The sequence below is a fragment of the Carassius carassius genome, chromosome 14 (genome assembly GCF_963082965.1).
Source record: "Carassius carassius chromosome 14, fCarCar2.1, whole genome shotgun sequence".
In the NCBI taxonomy this organism is placed as follows: domain Eukaryota; kingdom Metazoa; phylum Chordata; class Actinopteri; order Cypriniformes; family Cyprinidae; genus Carassius; species Carassius carassius.
The window spans coordinates 11,957,841-11,970,836 of NC_081768.1; the positions used below are offsets into that span (position 1 = coordinate 11,957,841).

A 12,996-nucleotide genomic window follows, 5' to 3' on the forward strand; every position below is an offset into this window, starting at 1 on the left:
ATTTCAACTGATAATGTGGAACAGTTGGAATGTGGATTGTGGAAATGTGCCTCAAGACCACTGGTTTTATTCATTTGATGTTTGATATATAATGTTTTTACTGATTACAGTAATGATCCAATCAAATCAAGAATTAATTTAAAAAAAATTGTGCAATGAAACGTTTCTGATTTGTCAGCAAAATAAAAAGCAGACATTGCCTCAAACTGCCTTTATGCATTGTAAAATCTTTCACTGATTCTAAGCTTTTACATAACATCTATTTTGGGAAGTTATTATAAATAAATAAATTATAAAAAATATAATAATAATTTTAATAAAAAAATAATTAAAAGGTTAAATAAAATATTTTAAAAAAATTCAAACAGAGCCACTGAAACAGAAAACAGAAAGATTCCAGTTCCATTTCAACTCAAGACACCACCATCTTATTTTTCTATAAAATGACAGGATAGTCATAGTGGATTCATTCTATGGTGCATGACACCTTCTTTGTGATGTTAAATTATGCACAGAATGCTGTTGCATCATTATCATGTCCTGGATCCTCAAATTAATTTAAAGTTGTTTTAGAGAAAAAAAAGTTAATCATTGAACTCCATTCCTTTTACAGCCGTCTATTTAATTTTTATCTGATTCCTTAAACAAACAGAGAAAAGCATCAAATGTAACACACCTTGTCAGAGCAAACACATTAGTAGCAAGGAGTCCACAATAAAGACATGATACTGTAAGTATGATCTACTTCTGCACCTGCTCTAAGCTCTACACACCCCTTTCATAAACAAGAACTTCTCTTTTAGCACTTTACCTTGGAGCGCTATTGTGCAGAGTGGTTTTGAACAAATCTTTCAATGATATCTGCCATCTTTCCATCCTTGTTGAAATCCAATCACCTGGAAATCACTGAAGAGGCAAATAAAGGTGCAATGATATGATAAAGGCAAGAAAAGGCTTTCTAAATTGGCAAATGTTCTGTAATTTAGAAGTGCACACAAGTTATTTGTCCAAGAAATTCAACAGGATCTCCAAACAATCTCCTCTGCAAATAGAGGGAGGAAATAAGCTTCACTTGGCGGGTTTCTCCAGCTCGATAGGGCACAGAGGGCACACAGTAACCAGCATGTTTCACCTCATTTCTCCAGGGCCCAAGGAAACACAGCTAATGATGTAATGAAGTAAACAGAGATTTACATCTGCAGAGCCTACACAAGATGCCCTGGCAGAAGCGAATGAGATCATGTCTCGGCCTGCTCCAAGGACATGAATATTTACAGTTCAGACTGGAACAGGGCTGTAAATCACATAAAGACCCAGAGGTAATCTACAGACCCATTACATGTCTTACTGTCCAAGGGTCAATTACCGAAATCTTAATTAGTGACATTTATACGTTACTGTGAGGATCAGTGTTGGGATGGACCTGACTGAAGGTAGCGACACTACTAAAAATTTTTAGCAGCTTGGTTGTGTTCCAAACGGTAGTTTTTTATCATGCTACTTCTTCCAAAAACTAGTGGTGTTGCATGACAAAACGAGTGCACTGAAGCAAAAACGAAACGTGTTCATTCCAGAACATTTCAGTGATTCATATGTAAATAAACTGGTTCCTAAAACATTTTTCTAGTTTTATTCGGTTAAGTGTAAATTTATATATTCAAATTGTCAAATTGAGACCTCATACTAATTAAAATTAAACTACTCCCTTAAATAACTTCAAATGTAGCCATTTACTTCAAAAAGTGTGACTAAGATGTAGTTAATTTCTGAAACTAAGTAACAGTTTCAAAGCAGCTTCCTCAACACAGGTTTTCTACATATGATTCATCTCAAATCAAAATTTATCAAATGAGATCAGTCTGCTTTGTGTCTGCACCCAGAAAACTCAACCTCCCCAATCTGCTTTTGCCCTGTAATGTTATTTGTTTTAGCTCTCTTCAATCCCCTTTGGAGGGTCGATTCCAGAGCTCATCTGTCTGCACAAGCAAGGTTATAAGGACACATGAGGTGTCATGGCGGGAGTTCGCTATGGCCAAGCACCGAGCCTGAGAAATCAAGTATATTATTTATGAACCATTCAGCAATTGATTACACTCACCTGGGCACAGGGTGAAGCACACAAGGTGCACGTAACACTGGTGGCCCTACCGGGAATTCATTTGTTGTTCAAACTGCCACAGTATCCTTCATTATACCATTAACATGGCCATACCACTGTCACAAAATCAACTTTGCCAGAAGGTTAAATCACAAAATTGAAGCTGCAAACACTGCTAGTATCATTTGTTTGTTTGCACTGTTTTATGCTATAGGCCTACTACTTGTGCAATGCAGGTAATAATAGAAGCACACCAAAAAATCTGTACTGAACACATTCTGCATGCCTGGATTTACCCATCTTGTGCGTGGTTCTAGGTGTCACTAGGGTTGTAAAAAGGTGAAAAATTTCAGAAATTTTGGAAACTATCCAGGATTTTTTGGAATCTTCCAGGCATTTTTGGAAAGTTTCCGGAAATTTTCCACCCCTTTGCAACCCTAGGACAGACTACCACAATCTGACATACTTTACTGGGACTATTGCTCCACCACAGCAGACAACTAAATCAGTTCTTTAAAATGACAAAAATAAGATTGTCTACACATATGGATTTTTAGAAAGTTCCAATGCACTTCTCCATTATTTGATTCTCACATAAAGAATTACAATCAATAGAAAATGTAAACAAAATTGAGTTTACCACCAGCCGTTTTTTGAGCAGTAATGGCGCAATGTTAACTATCTTAAGCGAACAATCTAAATCCTATTCTTAATAAATATTGGTCTAATTTTCCAGTTAATATATGTTATGCAATATTGATTCTCAAGTAAATTTCAATTATTTTAAAGGGATAGTTCACTTGAAATCACTTAACCTCATGTTATTCCAAATCTGTAGGACATCTGCATTAAATAAAACAAGATATCTTGAAGAATGTTTGGGGTCTAAACAAAATTGAACCCAACTGAATAATTTAATGTATGGACTAAAAAAAAAACAAAAAAAACACACAAATAAAAAATTAAGTCTGGTAAAACTAGATTGCGGGTGGTTAGTAAATAAGACAGAGGTGAAATACTGCACACTGCCTTTGAGAATCGAGCAGCATAATGGTTTACTAATAATACATATAATACATATCAGAGGAACAGCATACACTCTTCTGATTGGGTTTTTAGAGATGTGTGGTTTCTAAAGAAAATAAAAAAATAATCTGATTTATTTAAAATGCTAGTTTTGTTTACTTTTGCCACTCATAGGCAGACCAGATTGACCCCTGCTTCTGTTCTCTCTGAGCTTTCTGCTACTGTTTGTAGTGTAAGAAGCAGTCAAATTAATCACCGAAATCATGAACCCATGTCAAACATGTGACTTGGTATGAAATCATTCTTATTATAGCAAAAATAATCCTAACCGCATAGTCCAACTAAATGACCTTTTGAATCATTATTAAACAAACATCCTGATGGGCAACCTACTAGTGCTCTGGAACTGCCTGCCATGCATGCACACAGATTTGTGGGTTTGTGGTATGATACAGAAATTTATTCCTGCACAAATGTCAAAAGACTGCCACGTTTCAATATTAGATCAAAATCAAAACATGATTAACTTATTACGACTGGATGTTTTCCTGGCTGTGGCAAAAATCTCAAGGACTTCATAGAGATTTCTTTGATGGTCTCAGTCAAATGGCCAGTGTTCGGTGTGCCGTCTCAGCTTTGCTTCTGACATTCGAGGGTTGGAGCTATTTTAAGGTGACCCCAGTGCCTCTGGCAGGTCCACCACACACCACTGTACAGCGGCTTCCATAGAGCTGAAGAAAGGCTCCGTTATTCCTCCACAAACACATGTACTTTCACAGAGACCCACCCACTTTTGTCCTGATCACACTGAAACCCTCCACTATCGGAAATTCCCTCGTTTTTGTGAAGGTGGGAACAAAACAGTACAGAATGAATAACTAGGGTGAAGGACGAAAATAGATCTTTTTAAGAACATTTTAATGAGTTTATTCATTTATCTTAAAGATTTTACCTTTTATAATGCATGCAGCAATTAATTAGCCTTGGAATTATTCAATTATTTTATATAGACCGATTTTTTTTTTCCTTCGGTGAATATTGTGTCCAATTACAAAACTAAATGATTCATAATCTTTCAGTTCAACAAAATAATTGCCAGTCACATGCAAGAGCAGATGGTAAGTTTTCATAAAATCTATTCGTAAATAAGACTTATAAAGTGCCTTTTTTGAAAAGGATGTTAATTATTTACTTAAGCAAACACACACACTTTCATTATCCAAAACTTTCGAACAGCAATACATTTTGTCTGCAATAAATAAAAAGCAGTCTCTAAAATCAACTGAAAACCATATGGTAGCTTTGTAAAATCTCTACAAAGCTTAAAAAAATCTGTTTCATCATTCTGCCATTCGTTCTGCCATCAAGTCAAACATGAACCCATCCACAAATATATAGCCTGCCCTGTGTGTTTACACGAGTGTGTGTTTGTGTATGTGTATGTGTGTGTGTTTGTGAGCATCAGGAAATACCAGGCCAAGCATTCCAGCTCGTCAGCACCTCTGGCCCTCATGTGACTGGAGATACACAGCCCAGATTGTGTGTGCAAGTTTGCTCAAGAAGCTTGATAAGAAAATTAAGTAAAAGTGAGGGAGCGGGAGGGCTAAAGGAAGGATAATCTGACATGCATGACTTGTGGTTTCTCCCAGCGCCTCTCTTTTCTTTTCCCTGGCAGAAATGGCAGTTTGCATCCATAATTTACAGGCTTCTCTTCTCCCTCTTCTCCTGGCAATCTGGCCTTTATGGCTCCGCCTCCTTGCAAACTCATTAGCATAATGTAGATGCTTCCAAAAAAAAAAGATTCACCTTCGAGTTTTTCCATGTCGGTACACAAGACCAGACAGAAAACAGTAAACATACTAAAGGCTTAGGATGAAACACTTCATACAACATGTGCTGTATAGACAAAAGTCTGCCTGCTAAAACTGATTTTTTTTTTCCAAAGAATCTCACGTCTCAGTAATTGTGCCTGGCTTTAATAATCACGTTAAAAAAAAAAACTGACACTGACGTTGTAAGGGGGAACAACAAAGCAGCGAGTGATTTGAGAGGCCCAGCTGCTAATTATGACTCATGTTATACAGAGCGTTCTGCTGCTGCTCAAAAACACTAAATAAATTTGTCGTTTGACTGTGCTCGAGAAATATGAGAATCTGCCACAATAGCGTGCGTGCTTTCCAGTTTTTAGCACCAATTACGCCATTCGAGTTAATTCGGGAAAGTTGTTTTGAAGATAACACCATGCGAGCGGCACGTGTGTGTGCAAATCTGCGATTAGGTGAACAATCATTAGCAGAAATGAGCAGTGAAGGATCATCAGTCAGTGCTTACCGGAGGATGCAGTGGATTTCTTTGTTCAGTGTTTGGCAAATTCACTCACATATCCTCATCAATCACAGAAGTGATCTGGAAATTAAAAAAAGAACATATTATATTAATCCTTTGCCAAAGTAAATGGTGTGCACGGTTACATATGTTGTTCTCAGTATTCATAATCCCCTGTTCTGTACCTTCCCTGCTTGATAATGTTACAATGTACCATTGTGATCAGTGGAATTTATCAGCTAGTATAGGAGACAATCTAACCATCATAGTGATGATAGAGAAAGGCAAATGTAATATTTTTCATAAACAGCCAAATTTAGCCTTATTACAAGGAAAAAAATCTGTCTTTAATAACATAAAAAATGCTGAGTATTCTTTGCCATTTCATGATGTCACAAGCAGCGTACCAAATAAAAAGTAAGGCTAAAATAAAAACACATTCATTGGTTAAGGAGCTGTGGAAAAGCGGTCTTGCCTTCGGGTCCTGATCACCCTGTCAGGGTTTACAGTACTGTAGGTTACAATAACGACAAGCTGACTGTAATTTATACCTTACTTAATGTATGCGAAGGAGGCATGGTTAGAGTAACAACATCAAACATTTATATCCTGTTTAGACCACAACACAGATTGCCTACACAGAATAAATCACACAATGAGATTTAACAACATACAGCATCTTGAGTTTAAAAGTCATTTTGCAACTTTTAATTTACACCATTTAAATGTTCTGTAAAAAACAGACAATTTGCAGGCAATTTGCAATTTACAGGCAAACCCTGGAAGCTTTTATAGCACTACTGTAGGAAGAAACATAGAGTCCTAAATTGTACAGTCAACATTTTTCACTCCAGCTCAGTTATAACCAATAAACAAAATCACTCGCTGTGATTATTTAATGGACACATCCTCGACTCAAAAAGTCAAGGTTCAAAGAAAATCCAGGATTCCCCATTGGCACAGACGACACATGTGCGCTCTTCGCGTAAATACGATAATTCTGACATGACTTGAAGGCAGCAATAATCTGCTCATATAAAACTTTGTGTCTCTGTTTATCTTTCTCATCAGCTTCTACAGCTCCACCATCCATATCCTGTCATGCAACTGTCACTGAGTCTGAATAAATACTTCTAATCTAAAGGGAAAAAGTGACAAACTGTCTGATTCTCTGGCCTCGGCACTGCGACTGGAGTGCAGGATCTACTAGGTGTGTTTATTGCTTGAATTCCTGCTATCAACCCCTACGGATCCATATAGCTGTAATTTCATATGAATATTTCAAGTCAGCTTTTGGAAAAGCAAAACTACTGATATCCTAATGGGATCATGCTTTGAATATAAATAAACTCGTTTATCCTGACTGTACTTCTAATACCCACATACCACTTTTGATACACCAGAATATTGTAATTGAGTCAGGTCACAGTGACTACAGATACCAGAATGATTATGATAATAAAAATAATAGCAACTTCCACACAGTATGCTATTAAATTACACTCAAATCTGGTTGGCCGCTGTGACCCTCTCATTTATTTTCTTATTTCTGAGTCAAATTTGATTGGACCTATCCTTTTAATTAACAAAATGCTCTACAGCACTTGCATTAAGTATTTGAGAACAGACAAAATGTAAAATGCACATTAACGTCCTACTCCGAGAACATTCGGCAGTGTTATTCCGGACACGATGCCCAAGGACTTCCCGAAATAAGGTTTAGACACAAGGATGTTACAGGTTATTCCTTAAGGACTACCACTGCTCCAGATTTCAATGGGCTACTATTGTTTTAATTGGTACAATTAGGTTATCGAAACCCACATCTGATGAAACATCCAGCATCATTATATATATATATATATATATAAGTGTATGGAAAAAAATAATACATTTAAAAAAATGTAAATAATAAGTGCATGTCTTTCTGAAACATTTAAATAATATTTAGTCAAATTTTATAATACAACTAATAATAATGAATACAAAAACTCCTGCATGAACATGAAACCGTGACAAAGCGAGCATCAGAAAATATGACCTTCAGGCTGGATGACTGATCTGGAGTCACTCAGCATGAGAGAAACCCATGAGATGGACTGATACTAACAATAAAAGGAAAGACACAGTCAGGATACAGGAGGCCGAGACAGCAAAGGCTTGATTAGCCACACTTTCACGGTCACGGAGCACAAACTGAGAGCCGTCTATAGACGACCTCCTCCGGTTCTTGGACTGCAGAGGCACTCAGATGGGCTGCTGGATCGGGGTGCATTGTCTGTGCTCCACACTCATTAGCTGAGTCAAGGAGGACTTACTGGGGTGTTTAGTTCGCCAGGTTTGTGTGGCAGCTCAACAAGCTCTCCCAGCTGGAGTACGGTTCTCACATCACAGCTGCACACTTACAATTAGTGCAGGTGCAGCGGAGGAAAGACCAGGCACAACACAGACAAACACACAAAGATAGAAAACACACACTTACAGAGGTGTTGCACACCACCGATGAGGGCTGTTACATGTAAAACAAAGCGCTGATGACTCAAAAACCAGCTCATTATAAAAGTACAACACAATACAAGAAAAGCAGATTCTGAATTTAGTGGGTTTTCTCTGGTTTTGACATTGAAAAGTCAAGATGTGCATGTTTTGCATAAATGGTTATGTCCTTTACATGATAAAAGCTTAATTTAAGGCATATACATTAACTTGCACATCATTAAGAATAATCAGGGTGATCAAGCATGTAAACTGATTTAAAATAGATTTTTAATATGAAATCGTCTTTCATTTGCACGTTCAAATACACTTCTGTTTTTCCTATCTGAACCAAAACTAGCATTCCATTAGGAAGCTAAATTGTTCTGGATGAGATAATGCACCAACTGCATCATTTTCCAAATATTTGAAGAGAAAAATAGAAGCCAGGCTTGTGTTTTCCCTCTCAATCTCATATTGATCCAAAGAGCCTTGCTTGCAAAACATTATCACAAAACTGAGCACGGAAACAAATTACAAAAGCAGCCATTGATTTGCGAATCGTTTATTAAGAAGAAGCTAAAAGTGAAATGAATTCCAGCATTTTAAGCTTTGTTCCTCAGGCACACAGTGATGCAGTGCAGAAAGCTGGAATGGTGAGGCTGTCTTGCATCTGGAGTCGTCTCTGATGCATGTCATAAAAGATGCCATTAAGCAGAATGGGCCGGCAAAACACACAACATGCAGATCTGAATAATTCATTTAGGGCTCAACCCGCTGGAGGGACATCTTTCTTTTCCCCAATTGGTTTTCCGCATCAAAATCTGAGCACATATTTGCTCTGACTGAAAAAAAGGCACAACACAAGCATTCTGCGGACATACAAATTAGCAAGCAGGTGTCCTCACATGTGGTGCAGACCTTTATTTTTCTCTGTACAGTTCAATAGAGACTGCAGACTGTTGTCTGCCTTATTAGGCTCTTTTCCAGGGGCAGTGGGTAATGAGACTTCACACAGACAATAAAAAAAAACTCTCAGCCAATCACATGAGAGTGATGCAAGACATCTGTCACCATGTTTTCCGCAGCTCTAATTTACTCAGTAACTATAGTAGGCAAGATACGCTCTAAGAGGGTCATCAGTGAAGAAGAAAAAGCTAATGTCAGTCTGCAGGGTAACAGTTACATGTTTTTCCATGTTATAGGGCACAGATTTTGATATAGGCCGATTTCATAGAGTTTGTGTACACACACACACACAAAAAATAATAATTTGTAGACGTGTTAGAATATATATGAGTATGATTATTAAAGATTATGTATTATTATATAATTATAAATATGCTAATCTTTTTATAATAAATATTGATTGCATGATAAAAAAAAATTGTATATACATATAAAAACATGAATTATAACAATTAGTGTAGCCATTGCTCTAGTGATGGTATTCAATATTACAAGAATTTTTATACACTTATAAGTTGTTCAAAATATATCTAGCTAATCCTGCTATATATTTATAATGATAAAATAAATGTATTATTATTATTATTATTGTTGTTGTTTCAGTATTTCAATAAGAATTTCTTATTTTTAATTGAAATGAACAAGAGGAGTGGCTAGCCGCACACTGATCCACTCAAGACTGGAAGTCTACAAAAAAATATTTAATTTTTCAAATTGCATCGTGCAAAAAGGTGCAAAGTGCATGTGGGTTAAAAACAGAATGGACACCAGCAAACGTTTCAGCGCATTGCTATCTTCAGTGCTCGTTTAGCAAACAACATTCACCCTTTTTAAGCAAGTCAGCAATTAAGGACAATCAGCTGAATGCAGTTATCTCAAAATCTCAATTGTCTCAAGTAGAATTACAAACAAGTATATATACACATTTCAAATGAACAACTTCCAATGATAATACAGCATTACAGACACACAAAAAGAAAGAATGTGTTTTACAAAAAACAAGAAAATTCAAATTCTTCATTCATACCCTCAGGAAATTATTTTTAATTGAGAAATTGCCTAATATTTCCAAGTTTCCCACGTCCATATAAATCCTGGATACCGCGGATGAGTTTCAATCTAAGGAAAAACCTTTTTTTTTTCTCAATCAAAATGCCTTTTTGTCTGAGACATTGGTAAACAGGTGCAAAAAAAAAGCACATTTAAAAAGCATCACTGGCAGTAAACCGTAAACTGAGGTGATTCAAAGTGCAAGTGTGCATATGAAACCACAGAGAGCCAGGAATAAAATCAAGAGAAAGAAACAAGAATTAAGATCAACACTAGTCCCACAGTGAGTTTCAAGCAAACAGAGCACTGTAACTCTACGTTTCAGCAATATAGCTAAAGATTTTTAATTACTTTGCTCGGCAGCTGGAAAATGCCACAGTAGCCCAAAAGTTCACAAGGCCCCTTTCATTCAAACTCCAGTTATACAGGCAAGTGTCCAAGCCTGCCAACCACTAAGCATTCAGCTGGGCCTCCACCAGCGGGCCAAGTCGAGCAGACAGCCACAGCCATGCGCACAAGAACGAGGGGCTTGCTGACACATCCACAACCCTGACACAGGACAGAAAAATGCACAGGCCCACTCCAGCCTTTTCTTTGTGACCGAGCTTGAATGTACCCAACAATTACAGAGCTATTTTCTCTGGAAGGGCAATTCCCTTATTATTGGTATCCGCTTGTCAAAGGCTCTCCCTGTCAATCCTCAGCAGGAGCCTACCCAGTGGTCGATGGGAGATGATTGAGTGTAACTCGACAAAAATGAGTGGGATTCCGGTTTAGGCAAGCAGTGTTACTCTGTGCTGATCCACCAGCATCAGACAGGAGGGAAGCGGTTTCCCAAAGATAAAAAAAAAATGATGGTGACTCAAGCGCTAGCTTGTAATTTCCAATACTGCCAGTAAAAAAAAAAATACAGTAGTATTAAATGGAGGGATAGAGATGTGCTGATGTGGCATTCGAACTAATGTTGTCACACTTCACTTTTAAACACTATTTAACATTTCCTGTGTCACAAGAAGTCCCAGTCTTATCTCCTTCGAATATTTTTGTCAGGAAGATAAAACTGGAAAAAAAACCTATAATAAAAAGCATCTACAGGAACAATTTTTACTGTGAGGAAACCGCATGAAATGTTTCTGAACAAACCTTAATAAAGCTTCTGTTGAAATAGGCATCCACTGCTCACACAGAAAAATAATTTGGTGCTTTTGGAAAACAGCTTCCACCCTAGTTTCATCACCTCACTCTCCCTTTGTTAGAGCTCGGAAATGCCTGAAGTTAGGAATGAAAATACTGGCATGTCCCTGCAGCTCAGTGAGAGAGAATATTTCTGCAGCTGCGGAGTGAAGTCAGCACATCAGAACAGAGCCAGCAGGCCAGGTTTCCTCCACAGATAGCCATGTTAACCTAAAGAACATAAACACCCACCTCACGTTTCACCACGAAAGCCTGTGTGCAATGAGGTTACAAGGCAATCTTTAGGGAGCACCGAACGTGATGCTTCAATTTCTGACAAAACAAAAAAATGTGTCATGTATGTGCCTTCCAAATTACATCTCATGTAATGTGAGATTGGATTCGGGTTTGCATGTTCACACTCGCATTTACACGAAAGCAAGAAATCTGTAGAACCAAGCGTCAATGAAAGGCTTTGAGAAATGCATGCTGGGAGCTCCATCAAATATAAGACAACAGCAGGTTCAGGCCATCAATCTAACCTTCGGCATGCAAGAGGCGCTGGCAGTCTGATTCAAGAAATCTCTCAGCATTCTGCTTTGATTTGAATTCAGCTCCCACAGCTCAGATGTCACTGATACCTTGGCACATTTTGGATGTCAGAGGGACTACAAACGAGATTTTTATATATACTGGTTTTTGAAACAGCGCCACCACTCTTTGCCTTTTTGAGCAACAGCAGCAGCTCCATGCATGCAATCTAAGCTCAAATCTTATTGGATGGCCCGTTTCATCGAAACTTCAAGAAATCGACACACAGAGGACGGGAAAAAAATGAATGCGCCTGATGTGAATAACCCCATAGGGATCTTTTGTTTCGATTCAAAAGCATTATTGTGCCAAACATTCATGCCAAATTGTCGCGTTCAGTGTTAAAAGCACTTAATGTTGAAGTTAGAAGACCTCCAAGTCAGAACAGATGTTTTCTGTAGATGACGGCGGATTCAGTTTCCTCACGTCACTTACATCAGCAAGGGTCAGACTCATCTTTCAATTCAATTTAAACCGCATATTATGTTGCAGCTTCTAATAAAGCACCCCTCCAACCGGTGAGTGGCTTTTTGTACTCACCAAAGCCACTTGCATTTGGCACGAGTGTTATTTTTGGAGCTTGACTGTATGTATACGACAGGGCTCATTCTCAGCACCATGTGACCATCTATCGTTGCTTACACTGTCAGCATGAGGTGCTCGAGAGATATAACTACCGCAGCCCTGGAATGTGATCGTTGCCATTGGATGTGGTGATATCATGACCTTATTGTCATTCCTTTCTGCTTTCCTATTAAGTGAACTGCTCCTAGTAATTTTCGATGAGTCAAGCTACATGACTGACACACTCCAATTAGGCCCTTGCTAGCACGGCCCTTAACTCCAGCACACGTCGTACTTCAGGCTCGCACGCAGCCGAACCTTTTTAGCCAATGACAGAAGGGTGACGGTGATGACATCGAGATGGCTTGCCTGGAAGCCTGTGGGCCGCTCTAAGGAGACAGAAATATCTTCCTTTGACAGACATGGATACATGGTGCTACGCGTGCAGCTGTCTAAATGTTGCCTTTTTTTGTATCTCACTGGCTCTGGCGCTATCTTTCTCTCTTGATCCCTCACTCACTCTCTTGCTCTCTCTCATTCAATTAACTTAAGCACACTGACTTTTTGTCTGCAGCTGAGGCGAGGGGTCAGCTTTTGGAGGCCAACCTTTAGACACAAGCATTTGAGATGGATGAGGTTGGGGCAGTTACTGGAGCCTGAACACAACCAACAGACAACCTCAGACGTTCTCAATTAATCAGGTCATGGTGCAGGGAATAACTCAC

At 38.3% G+C, this 12,996-nt stretch overlaps 1 protein-coding gene across 5 annotated transcripts in view; it reads right to left on the bottom strand.

Moving 5' to 3' along the window:
• The window catches only part of LOC132156990 (zinc finger MIZ domain-containing protein 1-like), a 129,334-nt gene that overhangs the window by 76,756 nt on the left and 39,582 nt on the right, over window positions 1-12,996 (bottom strand). For all 5 annotated transcript variants that reach the window (XM_059566090.1, XM_059566092.1, XM_059566088.1 and 2 more), the window contains exon 3: window positions 5,456-5,530. The gene's annotated coding sequence lies outside the window, so the exon portion shown is untranslated. The remainder of the gene's footprint in view (window positions 1-5,455; window positions 5,531-12,996) is intronic.